General features: G+C 42.5%; 1 pseudogene; it reads right to left on the bottom strand.

The window, feature by feature from the left end:
* Positions 1-19,562: 19,562 nt before the first annotated feature.
* LOC125939484 (F-box only protein 46-like) lies at positions 19,563-21,478 on the bottom strand (annotated as a pseudogene).
* Between the last annotated feature and the right edge of the window lie 226 nt (positions 21,479-21,704).

Genomic DNA, 21,704 nt, shown 5'->3' with positions numbered 1-21,704 from the left:
TTCTCTGAACCACGTAGTGGACATTACCTCTAAGTATGAAGATAGGACAATGATAGAGAACCCCTGTTTCTTTCTCTTCTCTAAGGGACCGTAGTCCTGGGGCTGCTTGTTGCCTAATAAGCAACTTCCAAACAAGGTACTTCTTCATGCAGTGGAAGTCAAAAAAGAGAGAATTTCATATATAAAATTAGTTGTGGGGCACCTGGGTGGCTCAGTTAGTTGAGTGTACGACTTCGGCTCAGGTCATGATCTCATAGCTTGTGAGTTTGAAGCCCCGTGTCGGTCTCTGTGCTGACATCTCAGAGCCTGGAGCCTGCTTCAGATTCTGTGTCTCCCTCACTCTCTGCCCCTCCCCCATTCATGCTCTGTCTCTCTCTCTCTCAAAAATAAATGAACATTAAAAAAATTTTAAAAAGATTAAAATTAACTAGTTGTTATATAGGTAACTGAAAAGATGCAACACAAAGTCTAAAGTAGTATGGGGGAAGCAATTCCAGGAAGTAGCTCCCAAAACGTAGGGTCAATGGAACAAAGGGAAGATATTAAGAATATTAAAACTTAGAAACTTAGAGTAGTAACCTTGGGGAGGTAAAACTTAGACATCTGAGGAGGTGCTGCGTATTTGGTGTTGGTGTTGGTGTCTGAACTCAGAGTAGTGCCCTTTGTGCATTGAACCCAGACGTCTGTCAAGAGGGTGCTGACTGGTTGGTGGGTGCTACTGTCTTAACTGGGATTTAAATAAAGTTGTTTCTGCAAATATTTTTTAAAATCCTACAAAATAGATTTAATTGCTGGTAATGGGAAGGAATTGCTGCTACTGGAGTTAAGATGCCACCCTGGCGTGATGCCCACAGAACGACACATAATCAAGAACAAACTGGGAGGGGCAAGTCCTTCTCCCTCCCTCCCCCTGAGTTTTCAGTCTCCCCCTCACATTTCTTATTGGCAGAACACATTTTAGAGCAGTTGCCATGGAGTATGTGGTTTCCAGAGCTCCAGCCCAACTTCTGAGCAGAGTAGAGACGGGTGAGTTTAGGAATAACAGACAGTAGCTTAATAACTAGCACTGCTACATTCTAGTTTTTGGTCTGAGGAACCAGGGGAAATGTGCTGCTGGTAGCTGAGTTAAGGACGACTGGAGGAACAGCAAATTCCCGCCTTACCCCCAAGTCTACTGAATCAGAATCACCAGGGAAAATACCTGGGAATGTCTATTTTTACAAACATGAGAGGTGATTCTGATCAGGCAAATTTAAAGTAACTGTAATCTAGATCAGATTGCTCGCTTAAAGATAAGGAAATGAGAATAGCATTGAGAATCCCCAAATGAAATCTTATGTTTAAGTTGATTGATTTTCCTTTTCTCCTTCTGTTTGTTTTGTTTCAGGTAGGCTCCACACGCAACGTGGGGCTTGAACTCACAACCCTGAGGTCAAGAGTCACATGTTCTACTGACTGAGCCAGCCAGGTGTCCCTGGTTAATTGATTTTCAGCAAACGTGCCAAGACAATTCAGTGGGGGAAAGAATAGTTTTTTTTTTTTTTTCAGCAAATGGTACAAGGACAACTGGATATCCACACTCTGTACAAAAATTAACTTGAAATAGATCATAGACCAAAATGTGAGAGATAAAACTCTGGGAAGAAAATCAGGAGTAAATCTTCATGATTGGGGCTTAGGCAATGATACCTTAGATGTGACACCAAAAGCACAAGCAATAAAAAAATAAGCAAATTGGTCTTCATCAAAATTAAAAATGTTTTCCATCAATGGATGAGTGGATACACAAAATGTGATATATACAAATGGGGTATTATTCGGCCTTAAAAAGGAAGGAAATTCTGACACATGTTATAGCATGCATGAACCTTAAAGACATTATGGTAAATGAAATAAGTCAGTTACTAAAGGACAGATACTATATGATTCCACTCATATGAGATCCCTAGAGTAGTTAAATTCATAAAGGCAGAAAGTATAATGGTGGTTGTCAGGACCTGAGGGGAAGGGGAGAATGAGAAGTTAGTCTTAAGAGGCATGTAATTTCAGTTTTGGAAGGTGGAAAAAACTTCTGGAGGTCGATGGTAGTGATGGTTGCACAACATTGTGAAGGTGCTTAATGTCATTGATAGATTTTAGGTCACGCATATTTTACCATAAAAATAAATAAATAAAAAGAAACAAGTTGAAACTTTGGTGCTTCAAACAATACCACAAGAAAGTTAAAAGACAAATTCTAGAATGGGAGAAAAATATTTGCAAATCATATATTTGACAAAAGACTTACACCTAGGGTACACATAGAACAATTGCAGATCAGTAAAGATAAATAACCCTATTTATTTATTTATTTATTTATTTTTATTTATTTATTTTGAGAGCAAGATAGAGAGCAAAAGGGGGAGGGGCAAAGAGACAGGGAGACAGAATCCCAAGCAGGCTCCATGCTGTCAGCATAGAGCCCCGTGTGGGGCTCAAACTCATGAACCATGACCTGATCTGAAATCAAGAGTTGGACGCTTAACAGACTGAGCCACCCAGGCTCCTGGATAAATAACCCAATTTAAAGAGGGACAAAGGATTTGAATAGACATTTCCCCAAAGGAGATATACAAATGGCCAACAGCACATGAAAAAAAGCCAAACATCATTGGTTGTTCGGGACATGGCATCAAAACCACAATGGAGGGGTGGCTAGGGGACTCCATTGGTTAAGAGTCCAACTTCAGCTCAGGTCATGATCTCACAGTTCATGGGTTTGAGCCCCGCATCGGGCTCTGTGCTGATAGCTTGGAACCTGGAGCCTGCTTCAGATTCTGTGTCTCCCTCTCTTTCTGCCTTCCCCCACTCACGCTTTCTCTGTCTCTGTCTCTCAAAAATAATAAATACATGTTTAAAAAGTTATTTAAAGAATGTCAGCTTTACCAGCTTATAATCCACATACTATACAACCTCCTCTTTAAAGAATATGATTCAATGGATTTTGCTATATTTACAGATAACATGCAAATATCACCACAGCTCATTTTAGAAACTTTTCACAACTGTAAATTAAACCCCACGCCCTTTAGTTATCACCCCCATTTCCTCTCCCCCACAGCCCTAAGTCACTAATAGGTCTCTATAGATCTCCCTATTTTGAACACTTCCTATGAATGGGATTATATAATATGTGGTCTTCTGTGACTAGCTTCTTTCACTTAGCATGATGTTTCCAGGGTTCCTCATATAGCATGTATCCTTTCCTTTTTGGGGCTGTCTCTCTGCCCCTCCCCTGCTTGTGCTCTCTTTCTGTCTCTCAGAAATGATAAATAAACGTTAAAATTTTTTTTAAAAATACCATGGAATACCACTTCACACCATAGAAGCAAAAAGACGTACAACAACAAGTGTTGGATAATGAACATTGGTGAGGATGTAGAGAATCTGGAACCCTCATACAGGCTGCTAGGAATGTAAAATGGTGTGACCACTTTAGAGAACAATTTAGAAGTTCCTCAAAGCATTAAACATTGAGCAATCACATCACCCGGCAATTCTGCTGCTAGGAATTTCATTCCAAGGAAACAAAAACACATGTCCACACAAAAACTTATAAACAAATGTATACAAAATGCATAACAGCATCATACATAATAGCTACAAAATGGAAATAACCTAAATGTCCATCAGCTGATGAAAGGATAAGATGTGGTCTACCCATACAACGCAATACTATTCAGGCTTTAAAATGAAGTATTGGGGCGCCTGGGTGTCTCAGTCTGTGAAGTGTGTGACTCTTGATCTCAGGATTGTGGGTTTGAGCACCATGTTAGGTGCAGAGATTACTTGAAAAATATCTTGGGGTGCCTGGGTGGCTCTGTAGGTTGAATATCCAACTCTTGATTTCAGCCCAGGTCATGATCTCATGGTTCATGGGATTGAGCCCTGCATGGGGCTCCATGTTGAGCATGGTGCCTACTTGAGATTCTCTCCCTCTCTCGCTGACCCTCCCCTGCTCATGCTCTCTCTCTCTCTCTCTCAAAATAAGTAAATAAACATTTTTAAAAAATAAACATAAAATGAAGTATTGAGAATTAGCTGGCTGGTTCAATTGGTGGAGCATGTGACTCTTGATCTCAAGGTTGTGGGCTTAAGCCCCACATTAGGTGTAGAGATTACTTAAAAATAAAAAAAAATCTTTAAAAAATAAAGTATTGATAAATACCATAATATGGATGAGACTTGCAAACATTGTGCTGAGTGAAAGAGGCCAATCACAAAAAACCACTTCGTTCAGGTACAGAAATGTTCACAGTAGTAATCCTATAGAGGCAGAGAGCACGTTAGTGGTTGCCTGTGGCCGGAGGTGGGGGAGGGGGAGTGAGTGTTAATAAAGTCAACATTTTGTTTTTGGAGTGATGAAGATGTTCTAAACTTCAACTCTGGGATGTTTGCACAACTCTAAATACACTAAAAGTCATTGAGTCATACACTTTAAATAGGATAATATTATTGTATGCAAATAATATCTCAACAAAGCTGTTAGAATAAAATGGAAGCTCCATGAGGGCTGAGGTGTTTGTCTGTCTGAGGTACCTCAGTGCTCAGACTGCTACCAGGCAGAGGGTAGTGCACTGTGTGCATAATGACTGTCGTGTAGAATGGAGACTGCATCACATTTTAAAAATGTTATTTTTCCTAAAACACCATTTGTAGGTTCATAAAAAGTAATAAGGTATTAATAAATATTTGTTTACTGAGAAAAAGAAAAAGAAAATGGGTTTAGAGAAACTCAAAGACCATTTAGCCTGAAATCAGGGAAGTTGGTGGGTGCCCCAGTCAACTTAGCCTAGTTTCTTATTTCTAGTCCATTGAAAGCTAATTTATACTATAAATAAATACATAGTGTGTGTGTGTGTGTGTGTGTGTGTGTGTGTGTGTGTGTGTAGTGTGGTGATCACATCCTTGATTTCTGCCATCTCACTGATAGACTTTATGTATGGGCTTGGCCCCCCTTTTACCTGGGAATCTTGGCTAATTCCCTTAACTTCTGTGCCTCAGTTTTCCCATCAGCAAAAAATGATAAAAATTGGCATTTTCCAATAGAATTGTAAGGATTTGATAGGATATAAAAATGTTCGTTAGCCTTGGCACATAGCTCAATAAGTAATAAGCAATAGTCATTATTATAATGCAGTAAGTGACCAAAAGAAACTATAATTTGCCCCTGCATACTATACAAGATACAGGAATAGGGATTTTTTCCATATATACTCCAAGGCAATTTTAATTGCCATTTTTTACAGGAAAGGAGTCTAAGAGATGCTAAATGAAACTCATATGAGGTCACGTGACTATTATCTGCTCTTTGGTGTGATAATAAATCAACTAGCAGAGCCTTTTCATCTTAACAGCATTTATGCTCTTGACCACTAATATCACCTTCCCTCCCAGTACTTTCTGTATCATGTTCAAACCAATTTAATGGTTTCAAGTTCTTTGAAGTTACATATTAAGAAATAGTGCAGTGCCTCCTGTGTAACAATTGGATTAGTCTGTATAGCTGCCACTTAAGACGCTTTGGATTTAACAAAGTAAATGAACATGTCAACCAAGACTTCCTTCAAGATCTGATTTTTTTTTAATCCCATTTTGGGACTGACTCCTCAATCTGATTCTGGAATGTCATTATAGTGTGAGGCAGAATGATTCTTGCTTATAACTAAGGTTGTATGCTCCCATGTGAGTGGGATGTCTTGCATTTTATTGTTTCTCTCTTCTAATATAGTACAGATTTCCACCTTCCATGGCTGCTTAAATTGCCACCAAAAGATTCTTAAGCCAAACTGATTTTCAACGTTTTAAAAATCTTTTTTTTTTAATTTTGTATTAATAAAATGATTAAATCTGAATAATTATTACTATCACTCTTCAAAGTATGATATAGCTCTGTTTCTCCCTGTACCACTTACAAGTATAAATCAAATTATATCCGTGTTATTGTATAATTATTTCTTTAAATTGCATATTCCTTTATCCTATCAGGTATCACTAACTCAATGGTTTTCTTGAGAATCAGAAGAGAGCTAAATAAAATAAATAAGCAATAATAAGAATATATAAATACATAAAGAAATAAAATTAAAATACTGTGTTTATTGAACTCTGGATTTTAGTTTTAATTATTTGAATTATCACGTTTCAAATGTGAAAAGTGCAGAGATATAAAATGCTCTCAGGATATAGTACACAGTGACTAAAATTAAGGTAATTAGGCTTCTCAAGCCTTGTTATGCCTACGATAATCAGATAATAAAGCACAAGCTTTCTTTGGCTTTGATTTTATATTACCAATTTTCCTTTCTACCAAGAATTCAGACACAATCCCAAGTAAAGCTTATGATTAAAGTGTCTGGCAGCCATGCTGTGCATCTAAAAAGAACACTCATTTTTCCAATCCCTATGAATGATACAATTATTCACAAACCAGATACAGGTATAAAAATGACACAGAACCTCATAGTTCTCAGAAATGTTTGGCATCTAGTAAGCATGCTACCTGTGTTAGCTGTGATCATCACCATCACCACCACCATCATCTTCATCATTGTCAGCATCCTGTTTCCAAAATCTTGATGCCCTAAACGGGCATTGCAGCCTAAATTGAAAAATCAAGCCACCCTCAGTCAGTTAAATATGCGACTCTTGATTTTGGCTCAGGTCATGATCTCGCTATTATGAGATCAAGCCCTGCATTGGGCTCCTCACTGGGTGTGGAGCCTATTTAAGAGTCTCTCTCTCTCTCTCTCTCTCTCTCTTTCTCTCTGCCCCTCCCCTGCTTGTGCTCTCTCTCTCTCTCAAAAAGAAAAAAAAAGAGCAAAGCCACCATGTTGAAAGTAATTTTATTAATGTCTTCCGTCTCTGTTAACTGAGAAAAGAAAATGTCTCTCAGTAAGAATTAAAGTGTATTCACAGTGAAATAGTGTGACTTAGGAACTTAAATGTTTCTCTCTTTTATAAATGAAGTGTTTGGATTGATAGGAATGGAAATGCTATATACAGAGGAATCAGACTTTTGCAAATCCTTTGGAAATTTTCCTGGTATTATCCTTATAGACAGGGAAGAAAGTGTAGATCAGCTGATAAGATTCACCTGGAGAGTTTGTCTCCAGTGTCATGCTTTAGGGTTTCGTCCTATTCCATTTTTCCCCCTTCAAGCTCTGGGTGAAGAAAGCTTTAATAAACATGGTTACAAAAGGTACAGAAAAAATGGAGTCAAGAAGAACAGTTAATATGTTGGATGAGAGAAAGCAGATATGAAATATCTTAAGACTTGGAATATTGGCATGAAATTACCAAAATAACATTTAAGGAAAATAAATGCACATTGCATTCAGGTCCAAGAACAAAAATGCACAAGCACACCAAAACACAAAACGCTTTACGGCTTTGAATTGGGGTACACCAGCTTAACTACAGATCTGGATCAAAAATAGGTATAAATCATTCTGGAAAACAGTTCAGAAGTTTCTTTGAATATTAAACATACAACTGTCATAAAACTCAGCAATTGCGCTCTTGGGCATTTATCCTAGAAAAATGTAGACTTACGTTCACACAGGAACCTCTAGTGTTTACAGCAGTTTTCTTACTAATAGCCAAAAACTGGAAGCACCCCAGGTGTCCTTCAATAAATGAATGGCTAAACCAACTTTGGTACATCCATGGAATGTCGTATGTCATGGAATACCACTCAGCAATGGAAAGAAACAACTGTTGATGCACACAGCAACCTGGATGAATCTCCAGAGAATTATGGTGAGTAAAAATTCTAATCCCAAAGGTTACCTACCCTACAATTCCACTTACTCTTTTTTTTAATTAAAAAAAATTTTTTAATTTATTTTTTTGAGAGAGAAAGAGAGTGCATGAGTGGGGGAGAAGCAGAAAGAGAGGGAGACAGGGAGTCTGAAGCAGGCTCCAGGCTGTCAGTACAGAGCCCGACATGGGACTTGAACTCACCAACTGTGAGATCATGACCTGAGCCAAAGTTGGAGGCTTAACTGACTGAGCCACCCAGGTGCCCCTCCACTTATTCTTAAAATAACAAAATTGTAGAAATGGAAAACAGATTAGTGGTTACCAGGGATTAAGAGAGAGTAGGGGAAGGAAGAAATAGATGTGACTATAAAAGGGCAAATGAGGGTTCCTTATAGTGATGGAAATGTTCTATATCTTGACTGCATATGTGTGTCAATCAATACCCTGGTTATAATATTACATTACAGTATTGTAAGGTGTTGCTCCTAGAGGAAACTAGGTAAAGGTTGCACAGCTCTCTGTATTATTTCTTACAACTATATGGAAATCTATAATTATCTTAAAACTTAAAAATTGAATTACAATAACACACACACACAACAGAGTTCTTGCTTAGCTGACTTGCTGACAGTCCTGACTCATACAGACTTGAGGTACTTAATTGGACCAATCAAGAGAAGAGTGGTTGTCTTGTTTTCTTTAATGGTCAGACCACACCTGAACATCATGTTTAGCTCTGAGAATCACATTTTCCAACAGGCATTGAGAAATGAAGTGAATCTAGAAGAGGCTTACTAGTAAACAAAAGATATGAAAATTCTCTCCAGTGAGAAAGCTGTGCTGACTTCTCAGAGCCTGGAGCCTGCTTCGGATTCTGTGTCTCCCTCTCTCTCTTCCCCTCCCCTGTTCCCACGCTGTCTCTCTCTCTCTCTCTCTCTCTCTGAAATAAATAAACGTTTAAAAAAATTTTTAAAACTTAAATAAAACTATCATCTTTCATCCTCTTAATATTTTAGGAGAATTTCAGATTCTGGTTATGACTCTTGGTGAGGAATTCCATCAACTAGACCCTGTTGCTGAACTATCAGTAGATTTAGAGACTCAGAGAATTTCTGTGTATATGTGGTGTCACTCAAAGTTGTTTGGATAAATTGAGAATCAGAACAATGGAAAGTGGGTTGTTGAGGAGGATTTGGTGGGGGGTATGGGGTTTCACTCAAGCCTTGCCAAAATCAGAGGGGCTTTCCTTGACTCTTAACAAAGAAAACCACCTTTTCCAATCTGAAAGATTTGGCCTTGATGGAGGAGCACTGTCACATGCATGGTTGTTCAGTTCTCTTTTAGGTGGTACAGACCATCTTGTTTGGCTAACACTGTCTTCAGATACATTAACTGAATTGATTAGGCTACAGCCTTCCTCTTCATCAGTTCCATTGCAACACTAAAGCTATCCCTTGGTCCTTCAGTTAGGTATAAGTGCTTCCCAGGCCTCCTCAATACACATTTTATAATCATAGACTAGGTTGTATCTCCTCCAGATGGGTGGCTCTCCTCCATTACATGTCAGTGTTCACTAGTTTCACTGCAAACCTGGGAGTTCTCCAGTCTAATTCCCTACCTAATGACGTCAGCAGCCTCAGAGTCAATTGCTACAAAATCACTTTTGCTCGTGGGTGGAGCAGGAGAATATTTAGAGTGAGTAAAAATGAGCTTTCTAAAAATAGATATTGCTGAATTTTTAAAAATCTGGGCATTTAAAGAGCCTACTGTTTATTATCTGCTCTTCTCATTTTCAGAGAACAGACTTTTCTTAAACACAGGGCTCCTAAAGTCCTGTTAGGTAACAATATTCTTCTTAGACAAAGTCTGGCACATTCTGTGTAACTCAGGCAGGAAGAACATGGCTGCCTTCCTCCTTATCACCCAGATACGGGAGCTTCTGGGAGTCCTGGGAAAGTTGTGTTTCCATTCTGTAGCTAATTAGCGTTGAATTGGGCTGAGTTTGCCTGGCTGGCTTGGTGGGTTGAGCATCAAACTCTTGATTTTGGCTCTGGTCATGATCTCAGGGTTTCATGAGTTGAGCCCTACATTGGGCTCCGAGCTGACCATGTGGAGCCTGCTTGGGATTCTCTGCCTCCCTCTCTCTCTGCCCTTCCCCCACTTGCACTGTCTCTGTCTCTCTCCAATTAAATAAATAAATAAACTTAAAAAAATTGGGCTGATGGTAGCCTGATGGTCTGCCTGGATGGCCCAAGTTTTGTCATCCCTGGACGAATAATTATTATTCATGCTCCCTTTCACTCTCTGAAGTGTCCACTTTAGGTGATAAATTATATGATCACCCCAATTCTAATTGTGTGGTTTCTTAACTCTAAGAGGGTCCATGTTTCCAGATGAGAGAATGAAGACAGTTAATTGTGAGGAATAATATGCTAGGGAAAGAGGACCTATTAAGCCTTATCTTTGGGTGGCTTGGGCTTGATTTTCCAAAACTCATCAAAGAAGAAATCTACATTGTTAGAAACCATTTTGAGGGTAAATTACCTTCAACAAAAGGAAGGAAGGTACTATATTCCTAAGCAGGGCTTTGAGGGGGGAGGGACAAAGAGAGAGGGAGAGAAAATCTCAAGCAGGTTCCATGCCCAGCACGGAACCCACCGCAGAGCTTTATCTCACAACCATAAGATCACCACCATGAGATCATGATCTGAGCCAAAACCAAGAGTTGGACACTTAATTGACTGAGTCATCCAGGTGCCCCTTAAGTAGGACTTCTTATGAGCTGTATAAGCTAAGTCTGTCTATCTGGCCTCTTCCCATCTATCTATATGTGAGTTAAACTAGCCCAAAGCCATCCCCTTCCACATAAGACACAGTGACGTAGGTGACTCCAGGCAAACTGCAAAGTAGAAGGCTCAGGCTTCCTCTTTGGCTGCCCTTCCCATCCTACATGGCATTCTTTTCTCCCAATGACCCATGAAGGAAAGACACAGTGTCCACTCAGAATCTCCTCCTGCTGGGAAGCCTCCTTTTCACAGGGTGAAGTGTTCCCCCCTGCCTGGCAGCCCCTCCATGTTCTCTCCCAGAGCACACACCCCCAGTGTCACATGACCTCTCCTTGTCTGGCCCCCAAAGTAGACTCTACGCCACGTGAGGGCAAAGACTGCTTCCTTTTCTATAAAATGAAGATGAGTGGGTGTTGCACTGACCTTAAAGTATTAACTGACAATCACATATGTAAAGAATTAGGCAGTTAGTTCCCTTCCTACTTGAAACAGTTTTCTCCATTTTCATCTGTCAATCAGCCACATAGTTTCAGTGGCTGGAATTGTCCCCACACCAAAATGCTAGGGCCCATAACTCTTGTTGGTAGTTTGGGTTCCTGCAGGACCTGTCTTGGATCTTCAGATCATTTTTTATTATTTCCTCTACTCTGCTTCTATTTTAAAAATAAAAGTTTAGGGGCGCCTGGGTGGCTCAGTTGGTTAAGTGGCCGACTTCGGCTCAGGTCACAATCTCACAGTTCGTGAGTTCGAGCCCTGCATCGGGCTCTGTGCTGACAGCTCAGAGCCTGGAGCCTGTTTCAGATTCTGTGTCTCCCTCTCTCTGACCCTCCCCTGTTCACGCTCTGTCTCTCTCTGTCTCAAAAATAAACAAACGTGAAAAAAAAATTTTTTTTAATAAAAAATAAATAAAAGTTTATAAATACAACCTACATACAAAAAATTATTTTAAATAAAGGTGAACTTATATAGTTTAGGAAAGACTTTTTTTTTCCCCTTGGTATTTTTACTTGACAAAAGAAGCACTTTTATATGGACTTTTACAGGCAGTCAAACTTAGCCATTATTTTCCCTGACAGTCTGGCCACTTATGAATGGTTAGACATTCAGCAGAAGATTCAGACCGAGGAGACTCAAACTCCCTTGCAGCATAAAACGCTGCTCTCTATCCCACTGAATTTCATTCAACAGGCATTTATGAAATCTCACTATGTGCAAAGGGCTGTGCTAACACCCACCCCTTTGAAACTTGCCCATTGAGAGCTACATATTTAGGTTTTAGGTGGTATTGTCCCCTGCCACCGTGAAGACCTTGACACTATCTCTGTTGGCTGTTAAATCCCCCCAAATTTAAAGCTGCCTCCAAAATGGGTCAGCCTAAAAATCACTTGGCACTTGAAGAATCTTGTTTACCAGATTTTATGTTTATTATAGTGGATCTATAGCATACAACTCAGATTTCCCCTTCAGGACGATGGCAGACAGATCCCAAGATGGCCTCCACGATTCCTACCCCCTGATACTCATGCCTTATGTAATCTCTCCTCCCCTCCCCAGCTCTCCTGGATGGGACCTGTAGTGTGCTTCTAGTCCATAGAATATAGCAGTAGTAAAGGGATTGTGAGATATAATTAAGGTCCCAAGTCAGTTGATTCTGAGTCAATCAAAAGAGTGAGCCTGAGTTAATCAGTCGAATGCACTTGAAATAGACACTGACAGTGTCTGCAAGTGAAAGACTCTTCCTGAAGGCTTCATGAAGTAATTGGCTATGTTAGAAAAGCCCATGTGGCAAAGAATATGGATAACTTCTAGGGTGTGAAGGTGGCCGGCAGGCAATAGCCAGCAAAAAGCCAGGCCTGCATTCATACAGCCGCAAGGAAATGAGTTCTGCCAATAATTTGAATAATCTTGGAAATGGAGTCTTCCTCAGTGGAGCTTCAGATGAAAACACAACCCAATCAACACGTTGACTACAGCCTGTAAGACCCTGACCAGAGGACCCAGTTAAGCCATGTCCAGACTCCTACTCCATGGAAATGATGAGATAATAAATATGTGCTATTTTAAAACTCTAAGTGGTGATTTGTTTCTGTGCAACAGATAACTAACACAAAGACTGAGGCTCTCATTCTCCCAGTTCCTGTGGTGTGGGTGCTGTGTCCCTCCCAGGAAGTACCCTCAACCAAAGGTAGCCACCTCCCCCATGGCTGCTTCCCTTTCTCCTCATGGGCAGTCAGCTCCAAAGACTGGTCAATGATTGGCCAAAGGGGCAGGAAGGCAGGGAAATGTGAGGGCATAGCCTGCTTGCTTCGAGCTGGGACAGCTCTGAAGGACTATGTCAGAACACATCATGGGACTGACTGAAGCCTCTGTTGTGACTGCAAGGCATTCAACCCCCATCCCTCTCTCTCTAACCCTGCTTTCTTTTTTTTTAATTTTTAAAAAATATTTATATATTTTTGAGAGAGAGAGAGAGTGAGCGAGCACAAGCAGAGGAGAGGCAGAGAGTGGAGACACAGAATCTGAAACAGTCTCCAGGCTCTGAACTATCAGCACAGAGCTCGATGTAGGGCTCAAAATCACAAACCTTGAGATCATGGCCTGAGCTGAAGTCAGATGCTCAACCAACTGAGACACCTAGGTGCCACTGTCACCCTGCTTTCTTTATCCCCTTGGGATTGACACTAAGGTCAACCCTCAAGTTGACCCTGAGACCATTCCACAAAATACTCCCTACATGCCAATCTCTACCTCATATCTGTTTCCAGAGAACCCAACCTAAAATAGTTATAACATTTTTTAAAATTTTAATTAATTGATTTATTGATTGATCAAGTAAGTATGTGGGGCTTGAATTCATTCACGACTCAGAGATCAAGAGTCACATGCTCTACCGACTGAGCCAGCCAGTTATAACTGCAGTTATAATCGTTTTTTTTTTTTTAATACATCACTATTGTCATGTGATCTCCCCCAAAGTCTGAGAGCTAAAGGAAAAGGCAATTGAGAAAGGAACAGGTACTGGTATACTTGTTTAAATTTGCTTTTGTTTTATAAGCACAGATTCCCTTATTATTTTTCAATATCTTTCTTTTTTAAGATTATTGATTCTTTTAAAAATTTTATTAAGAAGGCAATGGGGTGGTCTTTAAAAATTATCGAAATGCATTCTTTTTATTTTATAGAATGGGCTATGGAGGCTCGGTGTGTGTGTGTGTGTGTGTGTGTGTGTGGCCTGTCCAGCTCATTCACTCAATCAACAGATATTTATCAGGACTGGAGCTGGACTCCTTGTAGGCTGTGCAGAATGTACATACAGATGCATGGAGAGTCACACTGAAGCCATGCGGCTTCCTGTTTTGACATCACTAGTGCTGGAGCTCAGTGAGATTCTCTGGCTCAATGGTCACATGCTCCCTCTCCCCGTGGTGTGGTCTTACCTGTATAAGGAACTTAGCTTACTTAGCTCCTTTTATTTCTCTTGGACTGGGAAACTACACAAATCTGGTGGTGAATCCACCACCAAATCACGACTTAAATTCTGGTATGTGATTGCATAGATTGAAAGGGTCACATTCTATTTTTGATTCATTATTCTAAATAAGGTGGTTTACTTTGATTTAACAATAATGGTCAGCAACACCTCCACATTTCTTACCATGTGCCTGGCACTGTTTAAACAGTTAAAAAATATGAATTCAGTTAATCCTTCCAGCAAACCCAGGTGGTAGCTAACATTCACGTTATTAACAGATAAATGCCCAGAAGTGTGTTTGACTTGTCTATAGCTTTCATTTCAGAAAAACGGCCTGGGTTTATGAACTAATGCTTGGAAAGACCAGTGAAACTTTTTCATGTTTTCATGAAACCCTGGGTTTGCTAATAATTCTTTCTCCCTTTGGAAAATAATCTCTTTTAGGTGTGGGTATTATATAAAATGCATGCCTACTCTTAACCATTCTGGCACCAATTACTAAAGTTTAAAATAGTCCAGGCTCATCACCTCTTTTCCCTCTCCCTTCCCTGCCCGCCTTCTGATATTTCTCTGTTCCTAGACATGTCCCTTGCAAATGGGAGAGAGGATGAGCAGAAACTCACATCTGTCAGACACAGTTACCTGTTATCATCTCTGCTAAAGACCAGGTGGTTGAAGAGCTGGAAATTAATGGGATGCTCTGTCAAGGGCATTTTCCACCCAAGCCCTGTCCTTCCTGCCATGGAGATCTGCCTGTTTCTTCCAAGATCTAGTGTCTTCAAACCTCCCGACAATAGGAGAGCATCCGTATGTTATAATTTTATTTCGAGTTGTGAGCTTTCCCTTTATCACCAAAAAGTTCCTGGAAAAACACCAAATTAGTTCTACTTTACTGAATAACAGAATGTGTTTGCCATCCACTGTATATTTTTAACCAATAGTTGTTTCTGGCCACCTTCTATTGGTGTTGTATTGCCCTGTGTTGAATACTGAAAGAGCATATGTCTTAGTCTCTGCCAGTGGTGAATGTTTGGAGAGAAAAAATAAGCTCAAATGGACAAAATGAGAAAAATAAATGCTTCTGTTGTATCTTTTTTTGCTAAGTTGTAAAATGCATCTGTATCCCTTCTCCTCTGTTTTGTTTAGAACCTCAGTATATTAGTCTCCTATTGCTGCTATAACAAAGTACCACAAACTCAGTGGCTTATTTTATTGTGCTTTGTTTTCCAGTGCTTCACAGATACAGCATTTTATTTTTTTACAAACTGAAGGTTTGTGGCAACCCTCCACCAAGTAGGCCTATCAGTGCCATTTTTTTCCAATAGCATTTGCTCAATTTCTATCTCTTTGTCACATTTTGGTAATTCGCACAAAATTACAAACTTTTTCATATTATTATATTTGTTATGGTGATCTGTGATCAGCAGTTAGGACTCGCTGAAAGCTCAAATGATGGTTAGCAATTTGTTAGCAATGAAGTATTTTTAAATTCAGGTATGTATATTTCTTTTTAGACAATGCTATTGCACACTTAATGTACTACAGTATAGGGTAAACATAACTTTTATATACACTGGGAAGCCAAAAAATTCATTTTACTTGCTTTATTGCAATATTTGCTTTTTTGCAGTGGTGTGGAACTGAACCAATATCTCGAAGGTATGCCTGTACTGTCTCATAGTTCTGGAGATCAGAGTTCCAAAATGGGTCCCAGTGCACTAAAATCCATTCCTTCTGGAAACTCTAGGAGGGAATCTATTTTCTTGCTTTTACTGACTTATAGAAGCTGCTCACATTCCACAGTCCCCTCTGTCTTCAAAGCCAGTAATGGCAGTCAATTTTTTCCCACCCTGCATCACTAGGACAATAACTTTTATGCTTCCCTCTTCTACATTTAAAAGACCCTTGTGATTACATTGGGCCACCTGAATAATACAGGATAATCTATATTTTACAGTCAGCTGATTAACATCCTTAATTCCATCAGCAACCTGCATTCTTCCTTATCATGGAACATAACAAATTCACAGGTTCTGAAGATTAAGACATAGACATTTTTGGGGGAGAGGAGCAATATTTTATCACACCCAGCATTGTATATTCTTCAAAGGATGCCATGTAGGTCAATGGATATTTCTATTAAAAAAATAAAACATGAGAAATAAAATGAAAAGTTTATCATATCTCAATGTTTTTTAATGCAAGAACACAATGATCTATTTTATGGTTTGGGTTGGAGGTTGTCATGGACACTGTCATTTGTGATTATTATTTCCCGCCCCCCCCCAGATAAGTTAGAAATGTAGTCAAAGTGCATAAAGCAAATGCTGCTGGTTCTGTGTACTGTCAAAATGAGCATTAAATGCACTTACTTGCTAAATGATGTCATGTAGATAATGTGTGTTTGGAGAAGAATGAGTGTCTCTTCCTTTCCATTCTTCCTGGTAATTCAGTTACTTGAGATGGGCAGAGGACCTAAAATTCATCCATTTATTCCAAGTCATCAATGCATTCAGCATATATTTTAAAAACATGTGGCAAATGGCAGTCAGAGCAGTATATGCTGGGGAAATTATGAACAAAATCAAATGTGTTCTTTGTGCTCTTGAAAAGTTTAACCTAGTGAGGGTCCATGTGGGAAGTCTTATAAACCTTACACTGAGCCAGACCTTGAAGCATTAGCAGGATTTAGAGAGACAGGGAGAAGAATGAAGAAGAAGTTTTCAAGACTGGAGGAAAGCTGAGTCAAGCCACTGTGGCAGGAACTCACCAGATAGAGGTCTCTGTACTTTCATCTTTTCTGATTTCTAACTGCTTTGATGGTTCCCATGATACTACCTTCAGGACCACAACTCAAAATCAAGGTAAGAGCAGTGAGGAAAATCCATTTTCAGGATTCAGAGAAGAGAATCAGAAATCCCACTTTGGGGAAAAGACAACAATTGTGTTGCAGTGAACAAAGGCAAAACTTCTTGGTGCCAAGTTTGGGAAATGCTGAATGTCAAAGGCCAGCTCATGACATTTCATCAGAAAAGGACACATGAGGCACACATTCCGAAGAGCTGGTACAGAGTGTTGGACAGATCAAGAGCTAAAAACAGGCTCAGAACAGAAAACAAGGCATGCTTTCCCCCCCTAAAATGTTAGCTGGATTTTTGGAACAAATCTTCATAATTTTATTTGAATAGCACATCAGGCCTTGAACTCCAATGCTTCATTTTGAATGATTAATTACCAAGTTGCTACATTGGTTTGAGGTCTTTTTATTGAGTTTCCATTAATAATGGTTTCACAAAATGCTTTGTCCCTGAACAAATGCATTAAGAACTAAAAAGCAAAGGACAAAAACACAACCCTGGTTTTTGCAAAGCCGTTAAAGACTTCAGGAGGTAAGGAAGAAGGAGGCTTACTGCAAAGATCCATAATCCTGGGCTGTGCAGCTGTATCAGTTAATGGTGACTGCTGTAACAGACGATCCTCAAAATCTCAGTGATTTGGTATAATAAAAGTTTATTGCTTGTTTTTGTCATAGTTTGATGTGGTCAGTGAGCTCTGCTCCACATAGCCATTCAGGGAGCCAATTTTCTTCTGTGCTGAGGCACAGCCATCTTTAATATGTGGCCTTGAGGAAACCTTCATATCCACTCACCAGTCAACAAAGGCCAATGCAGAGAAAGATTGAGAAGGCACATCACCTCTTCACTGCCTGCCAGGGCACATCCCTTCTGCTCAGTTTCCATTGGCAAGAGTATGTCACATGGCTCCCTCCAACTTTAAAGTGTCTGGGAAATGTGGTATAATTGTGAACCCAGGAAGAAAAAACCAGCTTAGTAACCATTTAGTGCTGTACTTTAGTACTCTCATCAGATTTTCAAGTTATTTGGCAAAAAGGAAGTCCAGTTGACACTGGCTGTCGTTCTAGTGGGTCACCAGCTTCTCCTATTCATCTACTTTCTTGGTGTTCACATCTGGATTTGTTGGAGAGACAGGGGTGAGGAAGGGAAAGGAGAGGAATCACCTGAAGTGTGTCTTCCCCAGGCAGACATAGGATACTTTTCAGGAGATTCCTGCTTCTGTTTTATTCCATACCCTCACGCTCACCTAAGAAGTTTCCCATCCAAAAGAGCCTCTATTGAACATGGACACAAGAATCTCTATAGTTTCAGCCTCCTTAATTATGTGGTGCTGAGGTACCACAAACAAATGTGCATTTCTGATACTGACAGCAACCTTGCCCACCATGATTGTACAGAACTAAGTTTCCTTGTCACAGATGCTATCTTTGAGAATCAAGATGAAACTGCCAGTAATGATTATCTGTATGTCCAAGAAACAGGGTGAAGCAACCACCACCTTGCTACTTCCCTCTGCCCTGCACATGTGGCCAAAGCAGCTACCTGCCCTGCTGTGGAAACAGCCTCATGGATCACAACCAGTATCTGCTCTCACACTTTGCCATGTTTTCTGGGCTAGAGAGACCAGGGTTGGTCCCCTTAGGTTAAATTTTTTTTTTGCCTTATAAATATTGATTTTATAGAAAGGACCAATTCAAAACTGGTCAGATGACACACACCAGAAGCTTCCAGAACCACAAGGATAAAAAACCAAAACCAAAACCCAAAACCAAAAACAAAACAAAACAAAGAAAACCCTGAACGAAAATACCCCAGAGCAAACTGCCTGAAAAATCAAGGTCTCAGGTGTCCAAAAGATTCTAAAGAAACTCATGTGGCTGGGGCTGGAGAGACCCCAATGCCTGAACAAATACCCAGAATGGAAGGAAAAACAATCCAGAAATTCAAACCCACAGTCCCTGCCCACCGGCCCCCACACTGTCAAGAGCTAGGCAAAGGGCTTCACAGCTTTTTTTGGGGGGTGAGGTGGGGCATAGAGAAGCAATGGAAATAGTTTAAATAATGGGAGATAGGGAATTTTTATATTTCAGCTTTATTTTCTCTTCTTTAGGGGAAGTGAAGAGACTGGTAGCTTTAGGTTAAGGAGAAAATAAGAATTTTTCTTTTTTTATTGTTTTAATGGGGAAAAGGTCTAGAAATGGCAGGTTGCCGTGAAAAGTGCCACATCTGATCTGTGATCTGATGGCCCCCAATTCCTAAAGAGGAGGTAAGCCCTGGTGTGGCAATTCAGGAGAGATACTGACTTTGCATGCTACATCCTCTTGGGAGAACACAGCTCCAGAGACAAAGAACTGGCTGGCATGGGTTGTGTGTGTGGGAGGGGGGGCAGGGGGGGGTGCAGCAGAAGGGGGCCAGAATGGGGGAACCTTTAAGTAGTACCAAAATTAGCTCCCATCTGCTCCCTGCTGGTGGGTCCCTGGGGTGTAGAGTGGCAAGGAGGGTGTTGGGGATGAATGGAGAAGAAATTGAAATGCTGATAAAAACCACCCTACTTGAGGGGTCCACAGGCCCTGTGTCTGAAGACTAGAAAACCAATAGGGGTTGATCTATCAGAGTGCCTTCTCAATCATCCCCCTGAACCCCATCTCAGTTCTGGAAGGGGATCAATACCGCCTGGAGGGTGACCCAGTCTTGGCCCTGGGCTCCCAGGGGCGGTGGGGGGGGGGGAAGGGTGGACACAGTGGGCTCCCCCCCCAACACCTTCCCCGGCTTCACCTCCCTTCCTCCCGGCCCGTTGCAGGGCAGCACCCAGTTGTTATCCTGCAGACCCAGGCGGCAGCCAGGCGTCTCGCGGTCCGCTCAGCGGCAGCACATCCAGTAGGAACGTCCGTAAGGCAGGTCGTGGTGGTAGGGCTTCGGGTGCTAGCTGCACAGCGACAGGTCACCCTTCTCGTATCTCTTGCGGCACTGCTTCCAAGAGTCATCGCGATACAGGGGGTCGCGGCTCCAGCGCGAGTCTGTGGCCCGCACACCGAACGCCTCAATGATGCCCTTGAGGTGGTGGCAGGTGCACTTGAGGGCCACCAGGGCCCGCGTGGGCAGGAAGCTGAAGACCTTCACCAGCACCTGCTCGGGCAGCAGCAGCATGTACTGCGGCAGCTCCAGCAACCGCTGGATCTTGAAGCGGATCTCCAGTAAGTCGTGTGACACGTGCCGATACAGGCGGCACAGGGAGGTGTCCGCTGTCCCCTCAGCGTCGTCCAGCGGTGGCGGGGGAGTCGGCTGGGGGCAGCTCGGGGGGCCCGTCCCGACGCCGGGACAGGAGGAAGAAGAGCTGGAGGAAGAAGAGTCGGGTGGGGGCGGCTCCTCGGGGCTGACCGTCAGGCACACCGTCTCCTCTTTCACATTCTTGGTGCCATCCTTGCCAAAGAAGATGCACTCGTCCACCACACCCGTCACTACCACGTCCACGTGGAAGCCTGACGCGCCGCAGTCCTGGGCAGGGGCTGGAGGGGGCGCCGGGGGAGTGTCCTCAGGCCTGGCAGGGACCGTGGTCTCCCCCTCACTGGCTTCATCCGCCCGAGCCAGAAGGAACTCCACATTGCTGGGCAGGACATCCCGAGAGGGGCTGATGAGCTGGTACAGGTCACTGGTGATCTCGTCCTTGGCTCGGCCCCGGGGCCTGGGCTGCCAGGGTAGGCACAACCGGCCAGCCGCTGTTCCCGTTGGGCAAGCTGTCATCGGGAGCCTGAGGCTCTCGGCCGTTGGAGATAGGAAAGGCGATGCGCACCTCCCCTGGGCCGGGCCCAGGCTGCTCCTCTTTGCGGAGGCCTTTGGCTGGAGGGCTGTCCCGCTGGGCCTCAAAGTGGGCCACTGCCTCAGCTATGCGGCTGCAGTCCCCGCCACCAGACCTCCGTTTGGACCCCAGACCTTTGGCAGGCCCACCCTGCTCAACCGACACGGAGACCATAGGCGCTGGGGTGCCGGGGCTTGGATAGTTCTGTAGGGCCAGGGCGGCCCGCTGTTCCACCAGGGCCACCATCTCGGCCACAGAGAGCAGGTCTACATCCTCACCAGCTGAGTCTGGGCCCCTTCAGTGGCAGGGGGCCCTCTAGGCCCCCTGGGTCCGGTGGAGCCTTAGTAGGCTGAAGACAGCGCCTCCTCCGCTTGGCCTTGGAGCTGTCACTTCCCCAGTGCCCCTTGACCTTCATGGAGCTGGCCGGGCTGTCCCCACCACACTGGTGGGCCACAAGAAAGGCCACCTTCTCCTTTGTATTCCCAGGCTTGATAATGTACCACGTGTCCAGCAGGACTCGCCCATCATCGCCAGCAGCTGCTGCAGAGAGGAGGGGGGCAGGCTGGGAGGCAGGGGCATCAGTGGCCAAGGTGGGTGGGGTGTTCTCTGAGTGGGCAGGCCTGTGGTCTGGCTCAGCCCTGCTGGCCGGCTCTGGGCAGGCTGATGGCTTGAGGGCTGCGGCAGGTGGGAGTGGCTGGTTCTGGGAGTAGGTGCCAAAGGGCCAGGGGCACCAGAGCTGGAAGGGCAGGAGGCCGCTGCAGTCCATCCTGGTAGCAGACAAGCCGGGGTTCACTACATTTCAGGACCTGCTGGATGGTTAGGGGAGGCTCCACAGGCCACCATGTCTGCACTGCAGCTCTTCTTGTCTACCTGGGTTTCCCCCACTCCCCCTTAGGTTAATTTTAGGAACATTAGTTATTTGTTAATTTCTTTAAATTTTTTTTAAATGTTTATTTATTTTTGAGAGAGAGAGAGAAAGAGAGAGAATGAGG

This window comes from Panthera uncia (genome assembly GCF_023721935.1).
Source record: "Panthera uncia isolate 11264 chromosome B2 unlocalized genomic scaffold, Puncia_PCG_1.0 HiC_scaffold_25, whole genome shotgun sequence".
In the NCBI taxonomy this organism is placed as follows: domain Eukaryota; kingdom Metazoa; phylum Chordata; class Mammalia; order Carnivora; family Felidae; genus Panthera; species Panthera uncia.
The sequence above is the reverse complement of the archived record's forward strand: the minus strand, read 5'-3'. Positions and strand labels throughout refer to the sequence as shown.